Source organism: Chenopodium album, chromosome 3, assembly GCF_948465745.1.
Source record: "Chenopodium album chromosome 3, dcCheAlbu1.1, whole genome shotgun sequence".
NCBI lineage: Eukaryota > Viridiplantae > Streptophyta > Magnoliopsida > Caryophyllales > Amaranthaceae > Chenopodium > Chenopodium album.
The window spans coordinates 47,543,617-47,556,350 of record NC_137836.1 but is presented as its reverse complement, the minus strand read 5'-3'; the positions used below and the strand labels follow the sequence as shown (position 1 = coordinate 47,556,350).

Sequence of the window (12,734 nt, the reverse complement as noted above, 5' to 3'; positions counted from 1 at the left end):
TATTCTTGTGCATTTAGCCCATTGTTTGTGTTTGGTTTGAAATATCAAAACTCGAGTTTTCTTGATTTCACCTTTGCCTTGAATGTTATGTGTTGCCAAGAGTTGTGGGTTAAACCTCTTAGGAAACCCTCACGAGAGCTTACTCGTCCTCTTTGGCGACATAGGGGTTTAAAGGGCTTGATGCATACGCTAAATGCATCCGTGATTCCTACGACAGTGAGTTAGTGTACATTCTTTCTCTTTGTTTCTATTTTGTTTCTTTTGCCTTTAATAATTCCATCTTGTTCTCTTTTGCCTTAGCTTTGCTCGAGGACGAGCAAAGGTCTAGCTTGGGGGAATTTGATGAGTGACATTTATGTCACTCTTAGGGAGTAGTTTTAGAGTCATTTTCGTGTTTATTTTATCTTATTTTCCTTTCTTTCTCTTTAATAAAGTTTCTAGTTTATTTTGGTAATTTTGTCGTGTTTTAATTCTTTTCGTAGTTTTTAGTTTATTTTCGTATTTTATTTGCTTTTGATTTGTTATATTTCGTAATTTATTTTGATGAGTGGCATTTATGCCACTCTTTTATCCTTTTTCTCTAAGGATTCTCCCCTCGTTTGCACTTGTTTGGCCCTCTTTCTAAGCATTTTTACTTAGCTTTGCTTTCTCTTTTCTTTCTCCTTTATCCTCCCTTTTCTTAGTCTTCCCGCTTTGTTCTTATTGTGCTTTTCATGCTTATGCTTTGTAGGAACCATCGAGATTTTCAAGAGGAGGAAGCTAAGCTCAAAGGAAGCTCAAAGGAAGCTAGAGGAAGCATGATTCAGAAGAGGTTCGGCCGAACCTCCTGATGGTGTGGCCGAACCAAGGTGTGGCCGAACCTGCTCAGTGGTTCGGCCGAACTTCGAGGCAGGGGCAAGATGAAAATTGGCAGTTTTGCAGGAGTGGCCGAACCACAGGAGTTCGACCAGACCAGGATCAGGGAGGTTCGACCGAACCTACCCATGGTTCGGCCGAACCTACCCTGTGGTTCGGCCGAACCTACCCTGTAGTCCGGCCGAACCTTCCCATTTGTTCGGTCGGACCTCTCCTTTTCTCAGCTGACTCTATACGGACTATATAAGTCCCTTTTTTTAGAACGTTTTGGGGGGGGGATGGAATAACTATCTATTCTACTCTCTAATTAGTTTTAGGTTAGGTTAGGATTAGTCTTCTTTGGTAGAGAGAGAAAGTGAGGTTTTCTTCATTAATGAACTTGGATTTTGAAGAAGGAGCTTGTTCAATCCTTTGTAGACCTTCATCTTCAATTAATGAGCAATTTCTTACTCTCTCTCCTCTATTTTTATTTGTTTATTTTGATTATTATTTTAGTTGTTGGTATTACTTGTTGATCATGTTGATTCTTGATTATTTGTTGATCAATCTTGTTATTATCATGATTAGTGAGTAATTTCCCCATTAAGGGGATGGTTGTGGTGTAGTTGGACCTTGAGCATGTTCTAGGGCTCAGAATTGATTTATTTGTGATTAAAGTCTTTATATGCTTGATATTCTTTAATCTTCTTGCAAGTGCACATTGTTGGTTGATTAAAGGTGAATCTTTGCTAACAAGAAACGGAAGTTGACTTAGTTAAGGTTCATTACTATCGATTGTTATTTAATAGTACCTCATAGTATATGGTTCTAATGTGGAAGCATAGAGGCTATGTTAGGAGAAGCCAATTGACCCCGGAAGGCGGCTAGATTGGATTCTTAATTTCGATATTCGAGCATGTTTAGTTCATAATTAATTCAATTTCTATGCCTTTGTTTATGTTCAAGTGAATGCTATACCTAAACCATTTCCCTTAATGTTTTATTTCTTGTTTTAGCATTTTTAGACTTTAGTTCATTTATCCCCTATTCCGGACTAGCTTAATTGTTGATAACATTTGGTGGTGTTTACCGTTCTCTGTGGTTCGACCCCTATGCTTGCCTTATACTCGTATTAGGTTTGTTTAGGTTGTATAAATTGTATTTGATCTAGGGATAGACAATTGACGACGCGTATATTCCCCTGTCAGTACACCTTCTAACTCTACTCCTCCTTCTACCTCAAGTAATATGCCAAGTAGTTGTGTCTTTTGTGATGTTTGTGGGTCTTATGACTATGACTCTTCTAATTGTCTAAATGCTTTTGAAAATTGTGATGATGTTGAAAACAATGATTGTGAGCAAGTGAATTTTGTTTCCAATAATAACAATGGACAAAAATTTGATGGTCCAAGGAATTTTGGGAATAGGAATTCTCACCAACAAGGTAGTTTTGATAACTACAATAATGGTGGTTATAGGAACCAAGGAAATCAAGGTTTCCGAGGTAACTATAAAAACAAAGGTTATAGTAATCAAAACCAAAGCCAAGGGTATAGAAATCAAGTCCAATCTCATGGTTTTTGTGGCCAACACCAAAATTTGGGTAACAATCAAGGTCGAGGTAATTGGAACAATCAAAATAGGGGAAATTTTCAAAACAACAACCAAAGGGGACCCCCACCCAGATTTGCTCTAAGACCTCAAGGCAATGGTGATAATTCTTATGCTCAACCCTCATCTTCCAAGACTACCTTAGAGGAGAACATTGAGAACCAAACCAAGATTTTGAACACTTACATGTCAGTGAGTGGTAAGAAGTTCAATGAGATGATGACACACAACAAGATGCTTGAAACCCAAATCACTCAACTATCCAACACTTTGAAAGATTATGCTAGACCTTCTTCATTACCTTCTCAAGGAGTTGAACCTAAAAAACCCGTTTATTCTATCACCACAAGGAGTGGAAAAGTGCTTCAAGAGAGATTTTCTAGGAATAGTGAGGAGGATGAGAAGAAGAGTGATTCAAGTGAGGAAAAAGAGAAAGATGTGTCAAAGAGTGTGAGCAAAGAGGATGTCCATGAGAAAAAGAAGAGTGTTGAGAGAGTGTAGGAGGAAGTGAGGAAACCCGATCTTCCATATCCCTAAAAGTTTATGAGGAACAAATTAGATGAAAAATTTGGGAGATTCCTTGACATGTTGAAGGAGGTCCATCTTTCTATCCCTCTCACCGAAGCCATGACCCAAATGCCTAGATATTGCAAATTCCTAAAGCATATCTTGAGTGGCAAAAGAGAGTGTAATGAGATAGATTCGGTAGAGCTTGGTTAGTGTTGTAGTGCCTTGATTCACAATGACCTACCAAAGAAGATGAAAGATCTGGGTAATTTCTCCATTCCTTGCAAAATCTAGAGTAAGTTGTTTGAAAATGCATTGTGTGACTTAGGTGCTAGTGTTAGCATTATTCCTCACTCGGTGTTTAAGAAGCGTAAGCTAGGAGAACTTCTTTCTACGAACATGACCATACAATTGGCCAATAGATCCATTAAGTTCCCAAAAGGAAGAGTTGAGGATGTTCCCCTTAAGATAGGTGGTTTCACAATTCCCGTAGATTTTATTGTGACAGAAATCGAAGAGGATGACCACATTCCTATTATTCTAGGGAGACCGTTATTAGCTACCTCGGGGAGCTTTAATAGATGTTAAGGAAGGTCGTATCTTTTTGAGAGTTGGTAATGAAAAAGAAAGTTTTAAGCTAAAACCGATGCATGAATCCTTGTCTTTGTGAAAGGAATCATGAATGATAATTCCCTTCGTTTATTGGATAATGCGTGTGTGATTGAATCTTCAACTAACGGTGTTCATGAGATTTTTTATGATGTGCTTGTGAGGTTTGATTGCATGAAAGTTAGTGAAGAAGAAAAGGAGCTTTCAAAGACTATGGATGAAGAGGTAATTGACATTCCGCATTGGTTTGAGCTTTGTCCTCAAGAGGAGGAGGATGGTTCCAAGGAAGTGGATGGTGTTAAATCGTCTACAAGAAGGAACAAGGCCAAGAAGAAGGCAAGGGCTTCTAGGAAGAAGCGAATGAGATTGAAGTTGAAGAATGAGAAGGTTGTTTTTGAAGTTCAAGCAAATGAAGTTTCAATTCATCAAGCAAAAATGAGGAGTTGCTAATAATTGAAGAGAAATTTGTACCTTCCGCCACTTTGAATAAGGTGGTGTCCTTTGACCCTCCATGATTTGGAGGAAGGGTCGAACTTAGGACCACAAGCAAGCACTTCCCAGAAGGCAACCCGGAGATTTCTAACCTTTTCTTTTGATTTCTATTTTCTTAATTTTCTTTCTTTTATTTTCTTTTCTTTCACTTATTTTTCTTTTGGATTTATAGGGTGAATTCATGGAAATGAATTAATTCAAATGAGCACAAGAAATGGAAAGGTGTTTTGTGGTTTTTGTTGTGATATATGTTTGATTTTATCGAATTTCAAGGTAAAAGGGTAAGAAATGTTAGTGAGGTAAGATATTTAAAATTGTGCTAAAATTTGAAGAAACTTTGAACTTGGTGGGTTCATTGTGGTGCTATCATTATTTTAGGGATGTTGAACCCAATGTCAACATGTTTAGAAACTGCTATATTTGGTGGGTTCAATAGCCCAGGGATGATATTGAGCGAAGAGCCCACAGGTGAACGCACCAAAGAAGCAAGAAGATTGATGTTCTGACTAGCGCGGGCGCTCCAAGGGAGGGCGCGGGCACGTGCGACACGAGCGCTGGCTTGCACCCCTGCATTTTCATCAAAAATCATCAAATCTTCTTACATTTTTCCATTTATAAGTTGTTGATGTATTTTCATCAAAAATCATCAAATCTTCTGCATTTTCATCATTTTCAACAATGAATACACTACTTCCATCCATTTCAATCTCCAATTTCTCTCATCCATTGTTGAAGCAATTTGGGGTTTTTCATTCTTGAGGGAATTGGTGGCCAAAACTTTTTCAATCTTGCTCCTTGCATGGGATAATCATCTTCTTTTACTCTTAATTGCATTATTATATCATATAGTTGCAAGTATTAGATTGTTCATGGTTGTGAATTTTGGTGATTTTGATGATTGATATTGAATTTAGGATGATTATTTATGTTTTTTGTTGATTGTTATTGCCTCACATTGTGTTTTTTGATGTTTTTGTAGCTAATTTGAGCATGTTTGTTGAGAATTGGTGAAGTCGGATTTTTGGTAGTTTGGTAGTATGATTTTGGTTTTTTGAGCATTGGTTTTTGGTTTCATTGTGATTGGTGATTGATTGGGAAGCAATTGTTGATTTGAATTGGTGGTGATTGTGTAAGTTTGAGATTGTTTGATTTTGGTAGTAAATTGTTGATTGGCGGTGTTGGTAAAGGAGTGTGATTGTGGCATCTTGAAGTGTTGATTGGTGTTTTTGTGGTGTTTGTGGTATATTGTGATTGGATTTTTGAGCTAATATCTTTGGGAGATCACTATGTCTAAACACATAAAAAACCTTCTCAAGAAACGAAAGACCAACGTAACCATTGAAGAACCCACTCCTACCCCCTCTACCTCAACCCCTTGCCAACCTACCCCTATCATCAAATTACGAATCACCGACCCAATCCAAAAAGCAAAATTCACCAAACTAAAAGATAATCGTTCCCTTAAACCTTATCGACATTACTTCCAACCGGATATGATCAAGTTGGGAACTGATGAAGATCTAAGGGAATTGCCTAACAACCTCCGCATGGGATCATTAGTGAGCCGTAGCTTCCGTACTTATGTTCAACCTACTTTGGAATTTTGGCTACGGTAGATCTTGTTGTAGTTGAGGGAGGAAACTACCGAGTTCGATTTCAACTCTTCAACAACCATTTTGATCAATCTCTTGAAGAATTCAATGCGGCTCTTGACTTCGATCCGAATTCGGATATTTTGGATCCCAAGCTCTTTTTCAACAATGAGTATGATAAAAAATCATAGTGGGATGTCATTTCAGGGTGTGGTGACTTTGAGACCCGGTATGCTAAGATTAGTAAGGTGTTCCAACCATGTCTCCGAGTTCTCCATCGTCTTTTGGGGTATTCGGTATTCCCGAAGCAAGAGTTGGGCAAAATGAGTCAGTTGGAGCTTCGGATTCTTTGGGTGGCTACTCGTGAGGAATACCGAGGTCGCTTAAATTTGGGGTAGACCTTTGTGAAGTATTGCCAAGGTTTGCAAGATAGGGAATCCGGCGAGATTCCATGTGGTAGTATGGTCACAAGGCTCGTGACCAACCTTGAGCTCAATCACTATTTGCCGTCTTGTACTCCGGTGGGAGATGTTAATTCTCTCTACCTCGACATCAAGAAATTAAAGAAAATTCAGGTTTTGGCAAAGAACAATGATAACGAGGTGTTTGATTGGCTTAGGGATAACAAGCATTGGTGTTATCTCCCTAACCCCTCCTTAATTTCCCTCCACCGCAAGAATGTGGCGAATATTTGGCAAGTCCCCTAGAGTCACCGCCCTCCCTACTATGTTGATGATGAAGAGATGGGTGAAGAAGAAGAAGAAGAAGAAGAGCCGCCGCAACAACATCAACAACAACAAATTCCGCATCAACATCAACAATAACAACAACAACAACATCATCAAGAACAACAACACTAATATGCTAGCTCCGACTTGTATACCCTTAGTGCTCCAATGAAGGGTATGCAAATCCTGTTGGAGGGTATGTACGATAAAGATTTTGAGTTCCTCTAAAATCAAATGAGGGGAATTTCGGAGATGAAACAAGGTATGTTTCTCTAACAACAAGAATTATATGATGCGGGTGTTAACCGGGAAGATATCACTCCCCCGGCTAACTACCCTTACTTTCCACCCCAACATGGTCCTATACCATCTTTTGGGGGTGATGGGGTACCTACATATCCATATAGGCAAGGACCCTCGAGGTCCAACACCGAGACTGGCTCATTCCCCGACGAGTACGGTAACTATGATTACTGTGTTCCTAGTGGGAGCGACTATAAGGGTGATCCTACCTACACCTATGTGCACCCCGAGCACCCGCTACTGCTCGCTTTGCCCAAGAAATTTACTGATGTGTCTATTTTATACAGTATTTTACCCCCGTCCCTTGGTCATAATTAGTAGTGTTTTTGGCTCTTTAGAGCCACTTTTATTACTAATTGGTGTTTTCTAGTGTTTTCGTAGAGTTGGTTGACTTTTGCAGGGATTGATGCTTTTGGAGTATTTTTCCTGAGATATTTTGGAGCAATCACGAACATTGGAGAAGCACGACCAGATTCAATAGCCCAGGGCCGGTGAGAGCCATCGAACTGGTGATTAAGGGCTCGGTATAGGTGATACCGGGGCATTGGGACCAAGTATTCAAGACTGGAAGAGGAAACCCAGATTGGCCCGAAGAATTGGAGCCCAATTGTAGTCCAAATAGTGGCCCAAATGAGCCGTCCGGCCAAAGAGGCTGGCGCCCGGAGGCACGTCCGGCCGGGCGGGAGAAGCTTAGGCTGGCGCCCGGTGACGTGCCCGGCCGGGCGCGAGATTAGTTGTAGGGCTAAAAAGGCGCGCCCGATCGGGCGGTGCCTCGCCCGATCGGGCGCGTGTATTTATTAGTGGACGCTTAACGTCGTTTTAATTTGTTTTAGTTTACGATTTTTGTACGGAGTATAAATACTCCTCGGTAATACGATTTTAGAATCTCTTCTTCTCCTTTTTACTTTTTCTTTACTCTCTTAATTTTTCTCTTAGATTTCTTTCTCTAAACCTTTGTTCTTAATTTTACTCTTAATTCCAGATTTATTTTGGTAACGATTTCTCTTCCCTTAATCTTAATTGTTTATTATATTCCTTTCATCATGATTTATTTTATTGTTTTGATTAGTTTAGATTTAAATATGTGTGAGTAGTTTTATTTCTAGGGTTTAAGGGGATCCATAAATAATATGAAGGGGTAATTTGTTGTTGTTAATTATCAATGCTAAATTAATTTCCTATTGATTGATTTAATGCTCTGTGACTAGATTAGGCCTGATCTTTTATGCATGAGTTTAACAATATTGATTAGAGATTCGACAGATGAGAATTAATGTTTAGGTCTAGTTTCAATAGGCAGGTTAATTTATAAATGGTTAATTCGAGATTCGAAAGATGAGATTTAATACCAGTAAATTAATTGTGTGATTATAATACGTAGCGAAAGCCCTTTATAATCTGATTAATATATGCATTGATGAATGATTATTATGTTTTACCCTAGAGTATTATTTATTGGTGAACCTATGCCCTAGATCCTTTTATATATTGTTTTCTCCCTATTCTCATTCTTTGTATTTTAGTTTCATTCTCAAATATAAATATTGGTTACTTTATAATTTAGATTACTTTAGTTAATTAGGAATAGAAAGACCTGTTTCCCTGTGGAGATCGACCCTACTTCCCTATCTACTTTAGTTAGAGGATTTAGGTATTACTTTTGATTAGGGGATACGACTTTACCCTGTCAAAATTTGGCGCCGTTGCCGGGGAAACGGTTATATTTTTATTTCTGATTGTTTTTGTAGTCTAGATTATTTCCCTTTTATAATCTGATTAATACAAATCTCACATTTGCTTCTAGTTTTTGTTTATGCCCAGGTGTTCCAGATTAGGTTACATCCCATTCGATCCTAAGATCGAACGTTCCTTCCATAGACAGAAAAATTTCTACAAGCAAATCCTGGCGGATTCTGGTGATAATAACAATAATCACCGCGATCCTCCAACTGGTTCTAGCGATTCAGAGACATCATCAGACCCAAAATCAGAGATGACGGCTCCAAAGAAGCTTAGTGATTATTCACAACCAAAGCTTACGGATTTTCCACATCTCACCCCTACTCCGGCTCTTGATGGGGTTCAATTTGAAATTAAACCTCAATTTATAACGATGATAAAAAGGAATCAATTCAGTGGAGCCAAGGGTGAAGACCCGAATCTTCACATTGTCGATTATTGTCAATATTGCAACACCATCAGGCAAGCCGGGGTCACTCAAGACCAAATTAGGGAGATTCTCTTTCCCTTCTCTTTAACTGGAAAAGATAAATTGTGGTTTAATGGATTAAATAGAACTACACTTGGTATAACTGACTGGGAAACTCTTGTTTTGAATTTCTATAACAAGTATTACCCTGCAGAGAGAACAACCGTACTACGGAGTGCGATCCAGAATTTTGCCTAAGAAGCCGATGAATCTTTATATGAGGCTTGGGAGAGGTTCAAGGATTTACAAAGAGATTGCCCCCACCATAATTTAGCGCAATGGCAGTTAATTCAAGCCTTTTATAATGGCCTTGGAAATTCTTCTCGAATATTTTTAGACTCTACAGCTAGTGGGAGGTTTATGAATCTTGATGTTGAAGATGCAGGTCAGGTTACTGAAGACATGGCGATACACAATTCCCAATATGGGAATCCTAGAGGATTTGCTAACAAGAGGAAGCATAGTGTCGACTCTGTATCCTTTTTGCAAGCTCAACTAACCTTTATTTGCCAAAAATTAGATAATCTGAGCACTGCTAATGTAGCCAATGTTTCTGCGATTAATAATAATTCTAATGAGGCTTTATGTGAAAATTGTGGTATTGTATGTCATTGGGAGCAAGATTACAGGAGTTCCGTGGAGCAAGTTAATGCCTTCCAAGCTTATAGGCAGAATAACCCATACTCCAACACTTACAATCCAGGGTACCGGAATCATCCGTACCTTTCCTACCGGAGCACTAATGTTCAAAACCCACCACCACAAGAACCACAGGTGCCACAGCAACAACAGCAGAAATATTATCACCCCAATGTTAGCCAGAAGAACCAACCACAACAACCCTCCTCATCTTCTGACCCTTCTCTGGTGGAAATTAGAGCAATGTTGGTTAATATGCGAAAGCACATGGAGAGCAGAGATGCGACAATTGATCAAATTCTAGCGCATAATAAAATTGTAGATAATAAAATTGCGCAACTCTCCGCTACCCTACAAGCCCGCCAATAGGGAGCTCTGCCGGCGCAGCCAACCCGACCTACGGATCAAGAATTTGCAATTACTCTAAGGAGTGGTTCAAACTATGAAGGGCCCTCTATGCCCAGAGTTGATAAACCTGTTTTATTAAATAATGCTAATCTTGATTCCGTTAAACCAAACAATGTAGTTGATAGCCCTGCAGGGCTAAAGGATAATACTAACATATCTAATTCTACATTGCAGGGTACAACTCCAGAGAAGGTGGCTACTCCAGAAAAGAGTAATAATGCTCCAAAGCCAATTATCAAACTCCCATTCCCCAATATTCAATTGAAGACAAATTTGGATAAGCAGTTTGGTAAGTTCCTGGAGGTGGTAAAAGATTTGAAGGTAACAGTTCCCTTTACTGAATTGATCACACAAATTCCCTCGTATGCAAAATTTATGAAAGAAATATTGACGAGAAAAAGGTCTATTAGTGAGGTAGAGACAGTAGCTTTCACTGCAGAGTGTGTGCCGTACTTCAAAATAAGTCTCCACCTAAATTAAAAGATCCGGGTAGTTTTTCTATCCCTTGTCATATTGGCAATCTCTTGATTGATAATGCATTATGTGATTTGGGTGCTAGTGTTAGCGTCATGCCATTATCTGTGTGTTCTAAGTTGAATATGGGTAAATTAAAAGCTACCAACATAACCCTACAAATGGCCGACCGTTCTTTCAAATACCCCTTAGGTGTTTTAGAGGATGTCCCCGTTAGAGTAGGTAAATTTTACATACCTGTAGATTTTGTTGTTCTTGATATGGCTGAGGATATGCAAACCCCAATTATTTTGGGTAGACCATTCCTTAACACTACAGGAGCAGTCATAGATGTAAGAAGTGGTAAGTTAACATTATCAGTATGGGATGATAAAGTTGTTTTTAATCTGAATAATGCCCCTAAAAGCTCCATGACTGAGGAGAAATGTTTCAGTGTTAATGTGGTTGTAAATTATTCTAACAAGCCCCAAGCTCTTGAAAAAGATCCCTTGGAGGCGGTATCTTGTGTTGCATAATTTTCAGATGAGATAGACAAATGGCAGAAGGAAGTCGATGCAATAGAAAGAGCACTCTACATTGTTGGTCTTGGTTTCGAGGATGAACAGGTGGAACCGATCGAGCAAGTTGTGCGAATCGAGCCTACGGTAAGTGTTCCGCCAGATCGAGTTGAAAGTGTTGCACGCAAGGAAAATTTGAAGCAATCCTCGATCAAAGGAGGATCTTTAGTGCGTAGCATTAAAGATCCACCATTCCAAGTCAAGGAGGATCCACCAGATAAGGTTATTTGGCGTCCCACAGGGTATGTCAGGAAGCCGCATCGCAGCCTGAACACCGCTAGACCGGGTGAGAAACCACCCGATCGAGCGTTAGGCCAAGGGTCCTAGATATTGTACTTGGTAAGTGTAACACCCTAGAAATTCCTTTATTTTAAAATACCTGTTTTGCCCTGTATAAAACTTTAAATAGGAATATCTAAGACATTACCGCCACCGTGAAAACGGCTAAGGCAACTATCAAAGATACACAGCGGAAGACTTGAAAACCAAAACTATTTAAATAACCCAATTTAAAAACCAAACCAACGAAAGTAAAGTTGAAAATCAACAAACCCAAAGTCAAATAAAATCCACTACAACTTGGAACCATTTAAGGCCCTTATTCAAAACCGAAACAACCAAACCTTTGTGTTAGTCCATAAAGTAATATAATAAAATATTTAATGCATAAAACACATCATATCCTAATGGAAGCTAGCATGATTCTCTCTTCAGTCATGCCCCGTCATGAACATGCTTCAATACCTGAAAAGTGTATCTCTACTTGCCCCCACTACTCCCCATTAAAATGGATCATCGTAGGGCCAAAATAAAGACATGGCCAGACACAAACAACACACACAATCAGCAAAGCTGAGTACATAAGCGTAATTAAACACACTAACATGCATTCTCATATCATCACACACACTTACCTCATTGCACCTGTTTACAAGCACACACAACAATCAACAAGACACTCTAACTAGACACTAAATAATTCATTTAGCGTTGATTACGCATCGAACGGGTTTCCAACTATACCTATCCCAAATAAATTGGGGTTAACTGACACGGGAGCTAACCGTGCCAGCAACAAACCTGTGCCACACATAGGTGGCGGAATTCCAGCGCATAATAATAAAAAGGAATATACAGCGTCCTGTACTCCGTTAGAAGTTATGATCAAATATAAAGTCACATAACTCCCCCCTTATGTTCATACTCAAGGTATATACGTTCCAAGAGTTTTGCTGCGTAATCTCTTTCACTTTACGTTATTTACACATTATTAGACTTGGTGATGACTCTCAAGGCATAATAAGTCAATCAACAATAATTATTCAATCAAACAAATATACCAATTTAATTCTTGAATCATTAGTGACCACATAATATTTAATGTTGAACCCTTTTTAATTCTACCTCAGTGTCGAAGACACCTTACACGCATAAAGCGCCAACAATCCTATACCTCGGTGTTAAAACACCTTAAGTGCACAAAGGCACCAACATACAATTTATTCCTTGTGTACATAGACACTTATATAGCTCCTTTCTCATGCTTAAAGCATCAATAAAAATTATATGAACCATAATAAAATTTCTTCTCAATATTCCAAACATAATTAAACAATTAGTTTAATTAAACATGCTCTCTATCATGCCATAAATAAATATGTAGTCCATATAATCATGCCAAAATATAATTTTTCCAATCCATAAACCTTCACAAATAATTCATGCTTCACAATTCAATCACCAACACCAATAATTCACGATTCAATACATA

General features: G+C 38.8%; 1 non-coding gene across 1 annotated transcript; it reads right to left on the bottom strand.

Moving 5' to 3' along the window:
• Positions 1 to 9,050: 9,050 nt before the first annotated feature.
• LOC145625845 (small nucleolar RNA R71) lies at positions 9,051 to 9,157 on the bottom strand. The gene has a single exon (XR_014110744.1). It is a non-coding gene; the product is annotated as a small nucleolar RNA R71 (small nucleolar RNA).
• Positions 9,158 to 12,734: the final 3,577 nt, after the last annotated feature.